Source organism: Pistacia vera, unplaced genomic scaffold (genome assembly GCF_008641045.1).
Source record: "Pistacia vera cultivar Batoury unplaced genomic scaffold, PisVer_v2 Contig178, whole genome shotgun sequence".
NCBI classification, from domain to species: domain Eukaryota; kingdom Viridiplantae; phylum Streptophyta; class Magnoliopsida; order Sapindales; family Anacardiaceae; genus Pistacia; species Pistacia vera.
The window spans coordinates 401,648-414,083 of NW_022195877.1; positions in this window are offsets into that span (position 1 = coordinate 401,648).

Genomic DNA, 12,436 nt, shown 5'->3' on the forward strand with positions numbered 1-12,436 from the left:
ACTTAGTGAATTATCATCCTCTAAATCAAACATTAATGTCCTTTCAAAATCAATCAACGAACAAAAGTTTAGGAAATAAAAACTTTCTTATTATAATAAAAAAATAAAAGAATAAAAAAATGTTGGAAATGTAAACAATAGGACACGATGCTTTTAAATGTCCCACTAAAAAACATTAAAAACTCAACATTAGAATCCCACATAATCTAAAACCAAAAGTACCATTTGAACTACTACCACCTCAACGACGTTTTACCCCCTCAATTAATAAGCCTAAGTCAAGATAATTCTGACACAAACTTCAATAATTCTTTAGTAGGAAACCCTCTAGATATTAAGAGTCAGTCTTTACAAAATTGCAATAATAGTATCCCAATGAAATCAATAATAATATCAAAATCTAGATCTAAGTCAATAAACGTTATCACCAAATCAAAGGATTTTCATTAGATATTATTGCAATACAGGACGAAGACATTAAAAGAGAATATTTATTAAAACTCAAAGAATTAATTTTATCCGAGAAAAACAAAGATGTAGATTCTTATAACTTAAAAGACATATTAAAAGATTTGATAAACCCACACAAGTTACTTTAAGTAATTTATAAGAAGAAATCAATATTCTGAAACATCAAGTTAAAGAATTACAAAATGATAATATTGAAATCAAGACAGATTTATTATGTTTAAAAGCCTCCAAAGAAACTGTAGGACAACCATCAACCTCAAATCAGGATTACAGATTAAAGAAACTAAAGAAGCATTTATTAATGAAATTTCTAGAATTCAATTTCAAAAATGGCATGTTTCATTAGGATCAATATTAACATGATTTAGATATTATTACACAACCCTAGTAGACACTGGAGTAGATCAAAACTGTATAAGAGAATGATTAATTCCAACCAATATTATGAAAAAACAAAAGAGAATTATATGGAGCAAATGGTCAACAATTAACACTAATTATAATTATCTAATGCTCATATTTGTATACAAAATTTTTGTATTAAATACCTTTATTTTAGCAAAAGATTTAGATCAAGCCGTTTATTAGGTACACCTTTATCACTCAAATTTATCCTTTTAGTGTAACCAATAAGGGAATTACAACAATATTTTTAGGACAAGAAGTAACATTTGAATTTGTTAATCCTCCACTAATAAAAGCATTAATAATTTAAAAGCTTATCAATATCAAAAATAATCTCGTTAACTATAAGAAAAGACAAATTCATTTCTTAAAAGAAGAATTGAAACATGAAAGGATAAACAACAATTAGAAACTCCAAAAATTCAAGAAATCATTAAAAATTTGGAAAAGCGATTTTCACAAGACATATGCTCAACAATTCCAAACGCCTTTTGGATAAAAAAACAACATGTAGTCTGTCTTCCCTATATTAAAACTTTGATGAGAAAAATACCAACAAAAGCTAGACCCATACAGATGAATAAGGAATTACTCGAACACTGTCATAAAGAAATCAAAGATTTACAAGACAAAAATTAATTAGACCAGTAAATCTCCATGAGTTGTTATGCCTTCTATGTCATAATGCGGCGAAAAAGAACGAGGAGTCCCAAGATTAGTCATTAATTATAAACCATTAAACAAAGTATTACAATGGATTAGATATCCCATTCCCAACAAAAAGATTTAATTAATAGACTTTATAATGCAACAATATTTTCAAAATTTGATATGAAATCAGGATTTTGGCAAGTTCAAATAGATGAATTAGATAGATACAAAATAGCATTTATGTTCCTTTTGGTCAATATGAATGGAACGTTATGCCTTTCGGATTAAAAAATGCACCATCAGAATTTCAAAACATTATGAATGATATCTTTATCCCTATATACACTTTACATAGATATATTTGACGATGTCTTAGTTAATTCAGAATCGAATATTACATTTAAACATTTAAAAATATTTGAAGAAATTATTAAAGAAATGGATTAGTTTTTTCACCACAAAAATGAAATTATTTCAAGCAAAAATCAGATTTTTAGTTCATGAAATTTATAAAGGAACTATTAAACCAATTGATAGGACATAGAATTCGCAAATATTTCCCTGATGAATTAGAGATAAGACACATTACAAAGATTTTTAGGATGTCTTAATTATGTACGAGTTTTTCCAAGACCTTAGAAAATTATGTGAACCATTATTACCAAAGACTTAGAAAAAATCCTCCTGCATGGTCTGAATCCCATACCCAAATAGTTAGAGATATTAAATCCAAATTAAATTCCTTCCTTGCCTTAGTATATTGGATCCATCAGCTTATCCTATTATTGAAACTGATGCCTCTGATATAGGTTATGGAGGATATTAAAACAAAATTAGATAATAAAGAAAGTTTTAGGTTCCATTCTGGAGTTTGGCTCGGAGCTCAAAAAAAAATTATTCAACCATCAAAAAGAAGTTTTATCAATTGTTTTATGCATTACAAAATTTCAAGATGATTTGATTAATAAAAGATTTTTGATTCGAACAGATTCTTCTGCATCAAAATTTATTTTTGAAAAAGATGTAAAAAATTTAGTTTCAAACAAATTTTCGCTAGATGGCAAGCAATACTGTCTTGTTTTGACTTTGAAATTGAACACATCAAAGGACACATAATTCTTTACCTGATTTTCTTTCCCGTGAATTCTTATAGGAAAGAAAAAGTTGAGTGATAAAGAAGTAGTGACAGAAAGTAATTGAGTGAAAGATGGGCACTCCCATCAAAGTCAATAATTCTCAAGAGAAAAACCCTTAAACAATTTTCAAAAATCAAAAATGTTTTTACTATTGTCCAAAATCGTCATCTTTCTCAAAAGAAAAACAATCACAGAAAATTTCAAAAAGTTCAATGATATTTGGCAAAGAATTCTTCATGACTCCCATATTGATGATTTTTTGGCATATCTCAATATCTTAAAAATCCAACACCAATTCAATTAGCCGAAGCCTTACCCATTTCTTCAAAAGCCATTGACAAAATAATTCTTGAAACCGAAATTCGTGCCAAAAAGGTCCTCATGAATATAAGGACGCACATCCAAAAGAACCATTTAGTTTGTGGGCTTCCTCTCTTTTTAATAACCTTTCACATCACCATTAGAAACCAATAATTATATTCAACAATTAATCACAGCTGAAGAGGCAGCTAAATTATCGAGGCCGATGATTACGAAGGAGAAAAGATTTATTAAGCTCTCAAGTTCGGACAATTCTCAACACTCCGAAGACAGTGATTCAGATATTTTCTTTCGGGCAATTCTCAACTCTCAATTTGAGGATTCTCAATTTGAAGATGATTAAGAGGCAGTGACTCAGCATTGCCTTTGTCCAATTTTCAACATGTGCAAGATTTTTTTAGACTATCTTTATGAAGATGTTCAAAGTTTATCACGTAGCTTCTGCAATAATTTCAAATCTCAAAATTCAAAAATTTCGGCGCTGACAGATCCTCTCCAGTCGACTTATCCTCTTGCCCAGAAGCAAATTAGTCAAGATTTTCTGCAAAAATTTAAAGACATCACGTGGCTTCTTCAAAACATCCTTTCACGTGGCTTTTGCAAAGATTTTCAACAATTTCAAGACTTATTTTGTCAGCTCCCCTGACAACAAGCAAGACTTTCAAATATCTTAATGAGCCTTATCATTTGTTCTGCCATTTTCAGAGCAGTCATCAATATTCAGACCGTATCCAAGACAGCTCATCACTTATCACACCTTTATCTTTTTCCTGTGTTGTTAATGTAACGGATTCAAATTTTTTGAAATCCGATCGTTTGTAGTATAAATATTGATCACTTCCGTTGTAAGCGTCAAGTTTTTAAAAAAGTTTTTTAGAAGTTTTAGAAAGTTTTTTGAAGTCACAAAAGTCATTAAGTTTTAGTAGTTTTAAGTTTTCAAACACTTTGAGAGAGTTTCCTCTCGTGTACAATTATCAAGCTAAAATTGTAAGTTTCTTCAACACATTCATTGTTTTACTTGACTTAATTTACATTGCATTTATTTCAATAGTCTTTGCACTTACTTTGTTTTTATTAACTTGACTTCAATTTACTTAATTCATTCTTTGCTTTTATTTCATTACTTTGTTTTAAAGATCCTGCTATATATGGTATCAGAGCCAAGTGTACTGTCAATAAAAGTTATGCTTAGGAATTAAAAAACCGCACAAACCCACCCCATAATCATACTGTGCAGATTACTGTTCACAGGATATTACTGTTTATCACTATTCACTATTACTGTTCATGCACTGTAGTAGTCTACTGTAGATTACTGTTCATCATCACTATTCACAGCTTGATTAAATAAGGGTTAGATTAATCTAGAAGACACTCTAGAATTGATTCTAGGTTGCGCTTGGTCAGCCTGGAGGGTGCTTTGGTCAGCCTGTTAACCGTTGGTCAGCCGTGTTAGTGTGGTCCCGGAGGTGGTCCCGTACCTTTGGTCCCGTGATCTAGGAGAAAAACTGGAACTTTAGGTTAGAATTATTTTAGAGATGTCTAATTTCTTAAGGAGATTAGGAAGTAGCAGTAAACGAGATGATAGTAGTAGCAGTAATGCTATTAGAATTAATATCAACAACAAATACTAATAATCAAGAATTAATGAAATCTATTAACACTCAAGAGATTAATATGGCAAAAATAGATCAACACTTATATAACTGGAACATCACCAGTTAAAAAAGACACAATATATCAAATAGGTAGTTTTGAATTTATGTCAGATTACTCTATTAAAACAACAGAAGATACAATAATGATAACCGAAGAAAAGGTTGAAGAAATTCAACTTCTTTCTGAAGAAGCAATACACAGACATAGACAAAACAACTAAATTTTTACACATAGGATTAGTGCAAGTAGCAGTAAAACCATTATTAGATTAGGACAAAACATTCCAATATTGCAATATTAAGAGACGCAAGAAATTTAAACTTCAATAAATCTTTATTAACAGTATTAAATTCTAATTTAAAAGTGGTCCCGTTTATTTTGATTGTTATCCAAACTTACAGTAATTACATGATCCTACAATACTGTCTGCATTAACTATTAATTTAAAAGCTTCTAATCTTACTTATCAATAAAGCCCACCATAGCATAATATATAGGATTTATTACAACGTTATGAATACCATAATAGTCCAAGAGCATAAGGATGTCCCCACCAGGACACACAGTTATAATGGAAGCCGAAAAACAAAACATAAACTTTTAACCCAAAAGATTAGCTTGGATGAAATTATTAAACAAACAGATTGAAATTAGAAAAATTATGCCCTAAAACCTTTACATAATGTTAATGAATTTGAAATACAACAAATAATACAAGAACCAGACGGTACATAAAATTAAAATTTAGGAAACATCCTTAGAACAAAATCAACCATAGTTACTAACAAAATTCACCACAACCCTAAGATTGAAGAAATTACACACCTAGCCTTTCGTCAACAACTTCAACAAGTAATTAGTAGGAGTAAATTATTCCCCTCCTGTACCAAAACCTGCATATGAAAACACATCAAGTCCACCTAGTTCACCACCACAATCAGAAGTTATTAGGAAACTATAATCAAATTAACACAATAACAAAACCTTTTGAAATTAATAAGAATTATTAAACAATAATTCTTACAAAATAATAAAAAGAAAACGCAAATATTCTTTACAAAATTTAGTCCAGAAGAACAAAATACTCTTAGATCTGAATGGTACAATACCAAGAAAATTAAAACAAAATATTTATTTCTTTAATTGGTTAGAAAATAGAAAATGTTATCAGATTAAGTGACAAGAAAACTATTTTTGTTACCGCTAATGCGACAAAAAATTGGCAAACAACAACAAATAAAACTATTACATCTATCCATCCACCTTTAGAAGAAGTTAAAATAGAACATCAACAGCAGAATAATAGCATCACCATTTAAGAAAATTAATAGAATTGATGATGATAAAACAACCAACTTTAAGAACATTAAAATATTCAACATCAAAACAATTACTCTAATCAAATTCTCCACCCATTAGTCAACAAATGAATAGAATAGAAGATAATCTATCCACATAATACAAAAATTTCAAAAACCCCCGGGAAGGAGATAATAGAAAATTCAACAAATTCACCAACTTTAGAAATTCAACATCACTTTAACACAACTTCAACACCCCTTTATTCACAAAAAATGTTAAACCATTTTTGAACCCTTGACATTCCAAAAGAGGAAATTATTAAATTTAATAATCACAATACATTTTAGAAATATTAGTAAAAAACTTAGTGATTATCATCCTCTAAATCAAACATTAATGTCCTTACGATCCGACCCAATAAATTAAATCAAAATTTTCAAAATTATCTATTAATAAAATGAGAATATATATAGATCCTAAAACTCGAAACTATTATCCAAGACCCTCTTTGCCAGATATGCAATTTGAAGATAATCACAACTAGCAAGATCTTCCTACACTGGAACAGGAATAATGATGGAATATAGACGGATTAGCTGAACATCAATATAAAATATTTTACAAGAAATGACTATGGCAGCATTAGCTCTAAATCACATACCCACTGACCATCAAATCAAAAATATTAGTCTCAGGATTTACAGGCATGTTAAAAATTGGTGGGATAATGATTTACCAAATCACATAACATCACATATTACACGCACAAAAAGACTAGGAAAGTCAAAGTAGAAGGTACTAGGCAAGTAGAGTACGAACATGAGAGGAGAATGCTGTAGCCACATTAATTTATGCAATAACCAAAAACTTTGTAGGAGACCCACAAGCTTTCAGAAAAAATCACAAGAATATTAGCTAACTTAAGATGTCCAACCATGGCAGATTTTAGATGGTACAAGGATATGTTTTTTACAAAAATTCACAAGAACAGACTGTAGGAAACCCTATTGGAAAGAAAGGTTCCTAGATGGTCTACCTAGATTATTTAGTCAAACTGTCAAGAATGCATTATACAAAAACACGATGGCAATATACCTTATGAAGACTTACCTACGGAGATTTAATTAGTTTTATTAACAACGAAGCTTTATAATTTGCACTAATTTAATTAAAAGCTAAATTAAAAATGAATTAAAACATAGAAACAAAATTAAGTGGATTTTGTAGTCAATACGTTATGAAAAAATATTACCTCCCTCTATTAGGTACAAAAATAAAAAACAAAACATTGAAAACCTTATTACAAAAAAGATTACAAATACGAACAAAATCTTATGACAAACCTTATAAAGAAAAAATCTTCAATAAGAAATATCTAAAACCCTATCACATGTTGGAAGTGTAAACAACAAGGTCATTACGCAACTAAGTGTCCTATGAAAAAATCAAATTAAAAATTAGAAATGATTTAGAATTAAAACACATTATTAAAAATATACAAACAGACTCTGAAGAAGAATCTAGTTACAATACAGATAATGAAGACATGATTTATCAAATTCAAGAAATTCTTCTGATCAATGAGTGAGTCATCACAAGACTCTGATGATTGTGATTGCATGGGGCCATGCTACTGTGCAATGAATCAATAAATATGATATCAAAATCTAGATCTAAGTAATAACGTTATCACCAAATCAAAAGAATTTTATTAGTATTATTGACAAATTTAGGATGAAACATTAAAGAGAATATTTATTAAACTCAAGAATTAATTTTATCCGAAGAAAAACAAAAAGATGTAGATTCTTAAAACAAAAGACTATTAAAAAGATTTGACAAACCAACACAAGTTACTCTAAGTGATTTACAAGGAAATCATATTCGGAAACATCAAGTTAAAGAATTACAAAACGATAATATGAATCAAGACAGATTTATTATGTTTAAAAGCTTCCAAAGAAACTGTAGGACAACCATCAACCTCAAAATCAGGATTACAGATTAAAGAAACTGAAGAAGCATTTATTATGAAATTTCTAGAATTCAATTTCAAAAATGGCATGTTTACATTGGATCAATATTAATCTATGATTGATATTATTACACAAGTCCTAGTAGACACTGGAGTAGATCAAAACGGATAAGAGAGAATTAATTCCAACCAAATATTATGAAAACAAAGAGAGATTATATGGAGCAAATGGTCAACAATTAAACATTAATTATAATTATCTAATGCTCATATTTGTATACAAAATTTTTGCATTAAAACACCTTTATTTTAACAAAATATTAGATCAAGACGTTATATTAGGTGCACCTTTTATCCACTCAAATTTCCCTTTAGTGTAACCAATAAGGGAATTACACAAATATTTTAGGACAAAATGGTACTTTAAATTTGTCATCCACCATTAATAAAGATATTAGTAAATTAAAAAATATTTCAATATCTAAGATAAACACTATTACCAAATTAAAGAGTCTAGAAATTGTTCCTACTAAAGAATGGCTTGATTACCACAAAATTTTGGATGCTTGCATTACAAAACTTGTTTTCAACTTTTGCATAAGATTTCAAAGGTTTCAAATTATATTTTAGATAAAATGCAAAATCAAAAAGTTTTTCTAATAGTCTCTCTCATCACAACAACTTTCAGGACACAGCTTTTTAGGAAGAGTGAGATGAGGAAAAGATGGGCACTCCCATCAAACCCAAAACCAATCCAAATCAAAGCATCGTATGCGATGCTACCACCTCCACAACCTTTACCCCACAAACAAAACCTTCATAATCAAGACCCTCAAAACCAATAACAGAAAAACATCATCACCCAACCAAACCGTTTACTCTTCTTGATGAAGAATCTGTTTCTTCATCTCCACCAAGAAATTACCAACAAGCCCTTACAATACCACCAACCTATACACCTTCCCTATCAAACCTGTCGACATTAATCCCACTTTTCATACATTGGAAAAATACAACTCAATCAATTTGCATTGTTGAACCCAATATTGGGGACAAACTATGCAAGAAACTTTAATCAAAAATTTCCCTCCAGATTTTTATTTTAGTCCTGATGATTTATTAAAAACAAGAACATTTAATGAATTATTTTATTTGATACTAATTCAATAGAGATTACCCATAATCCTGATAGAAATGATCCCAATAGAATTGCTTTTTCAAATGCAAAATTAAAAAGGTTTTAAGACCTCAAGACTGCGTACTGGAATTTATCAAAAACGCCTATTTTCTCAATCCTTCATTCCCCAAGAATTTTCTTATAAGATTATCAAAAGCTTGGTTTCATACTTTCTGTTTAACTCATACACACACTCCTGTTTTTCATTTTTAACAAAACTTGTCCAAAAACATTTCCAAAATGTTCCAACAATGGTTTAATTTTTTCGGTTTAAATGAAAAATCTTTCCACCTTCAGTCTTGGAAGGATACTATTGTTTACAAAAATTTCAACAACATTGAAGCCCATTTCTAGCTTTTTTCCAGCATTTCTTATTGCCTGGATAATAGTTGGCAATTTCACATCACTACTCCTCCTCCTCCAAAATTCTGAGAATTACAAAGAAAATTTCTTATTAAATGGTGGCCTAGTTTTTTCCATCCAAAATATAGTCCACCAGCTGTGCAAGTGTGGCTCTCTCATACCCGCAGTTATCTCAGCCTCAACAACAATCAACATTTTTGACTCAAAATCAAGACTCCTTGCTGAGTTGGCTCAATGTCAAAACCCTCAGATATGGACAAATTATTATGGCCATTGGTTCTTCAACATCTCAAAAAGCAGACTCAGATAGCACAAATCACCAAGCATGAAGATGAAGATGACTATTTTGTCATGTTCCAAAACCAAATCAATTATGACTTCAATAAAGGTTGATGACTCAGCCTCATTTTTCAAAAGTTTCGCGCTGACAAGATTCTTCCCCAGTCGACTTTTTCTCTTGCCAAGAAGTAAATTAGTCAGAGTTCTATGCAAAATATCAAGACTTCAAGGCTTATACTTGTCAACCAAAAAGCAATTTGTCAAATTTATCTCTTCCAATATTAAAGACATCCATCAGACTTATCTTTTCGCAAAGATTACAATTGTCAAGCCCCCCTGACACACGCAAGACTTCTCAAGATTTACTTTATGAAGATTATCCTCTTGTCTGCCAATTTCAAGCAGGTCATCAATAATTCAAGACCGTATCCAAGATAGCTCATCACTTATCAACAACTTTATCTTTTTCCTGTATTGCATTATGTAACGGATTCAAATGTTTTTGAATCCGATCGTTTGTACACGAGAGAGAACTTTCTCTCTCAAAGTGTTTGAAAATTAAAACTACTAAAACTTAATGACTTTTTTGTGACTTCAAAAAACTTTCTAAAACTTCTAAAAACTTTTTAAAAAACTTGACGCTTACACACGGAAGTGATCAATATTTACTACAAATGATCGGATTTCAAAACATTTGAATCCGTTACATTATACAACACAGGAAAAAGATAAAGTTGTTGATAAGTGATGAGCTGTCTTGGATACGTGTCTTGAATTATTGATGATCTGCTCTAAAAATGGCAGACAAACTGATAAGGCTCATTAAAAGATATCTTGAAAGTCTTGCTTGTTGTCAGGGAGCTTGACAAAGTAAGTCTTGAAATTGTTGAAATATTTGCAAAAGCCACGTGAAAGGATTGTTTTGAAGAAGCCACGATGTCTTTAAATTTTTGCAGAAAATCTTGATTAATTTGCTTCTCTGGGCAAGAGATAAAGTCGACTGGAGAGGATCTTGTCAGCGCCGAAATTTTTTAATTTTGAGATTTGAAATTATTGTAAAGCTACGTGATAAAACTTGACACTCTTCTAAAGATAGTCTAAAAAATCTTGCACATTTTGAAAATTGGCAAAGGCAATGCTGAGTCACTGCCTCTTAATCATCTTCAAAATGAGAATCCTCAATGGAGAGTCTTAGAATTGCCCGAAAGAAATTATCTGAATCACTGTCTTCGGAGTGTTGAGAATTGTCTCGAACTTGAGAGCTTAATAATCATTTCCTCCTTCGTAATCATCGGCCTCGACTAATTTAGCTGCCTCTTCCAGCTGTGATTAATTGTTGAATATAATTATTGGTTTTCTAATGTTGATGTTAAAGTTTATTAAAAGAGAGGACCCACAAACTAAATGGTTCTTTTGGATGTGCGTCCTTATATTTCATGAGGACCTTTTTGGCACGAATTTCGGTTTCAAGAATTATTTTGTCAATGGCTTTGAAGAAATGGGTAAGGCTTCGGCTAATTGAATTGGTGTTGGATTTTTAAGATATTGAGATAATGCCAAAAAATCATCAATATGGGAGTCTAAGAATTCTTTTGCCAATATCATTTGAACTTTTTGAAATTTTCTGTGATTGTTTTCTTTTGAGAAAGATGACGATTTTGGACAATAGTAAAACACTTTTTTGATTTTTGAAAATTGTTTAAGGGTTTTTTCTCTTTGAGAATTATTGACTTTGATGGGATGCCCATCTTTCACTCAATTACTTTCTGTCACTCACTCTCTTTATCACTCAACTTTTTCTTTCCCTGTAAGAATTCATGGGAAGAAAATCAGGTAAAGAATTATTGTGTCCTTTTATGTGTTCAATTTCAAGTCAAAACAAGACAGTATTGCTTGCCATCTGGCGAAAATTTGTTTTGAAACTAAATTTTTCCTCTTTTTCAAAAATAATTTTGATGCAGAAGAATCTATTCGAATCAAAAATCTTTTATTAATCAACTCATCTTGAAATTTTGTAATGCATAAAACAATTGATAAACTTCTTTTTTGATGGTTGAATAATTTTTTTGAGCTCCGACCAGACTCCCGAATGGAACCTACTAAACTTTCTTTATTATCTATTTTTGTTTTAATATTCATCCAAACCTATATCAGAGGCATCAGTTTCAATAATAGGATAAGCTGATGGATCCAATATACTAAGGCAAGGAAGGAATTAATTTTGGATTTAATATCTCTAACTATTTGGGTAGGGTTCAGACCATGCAGAGATTTTTTTCTAAGTCTTTGGTATAAGGTTCACATATTTTCTAAGGTCTTGGAAAAACTCTGCTACATAATTAGACATCCTAAAAATATTTGTAATTGTGTCTTATCTCTTTTCATCAGGGAAATTATTTGCGAATTCTATTGTCCTATCAATTGTTTAATAGTTCCTTTATAAATTTCATGATTCTAAAAATCTGATTTTTGCTTGAAATAATTTCATTTTTGTGGCTGAACAACTAATCCTTCTTTTTAATAATTTCTTCAAATATTTAAAAATGTTGATCTATCGATTCTGAATAAACTAGACATCGTCATATATACTTTGTAAAGTGTATATAGGATTAAAGATATCATTCATATGTTTGAAATTCTGATGGTGCATTTTTTTAATCTGAAGGCATAACGTTCATTCATATGACCAAAATGAAC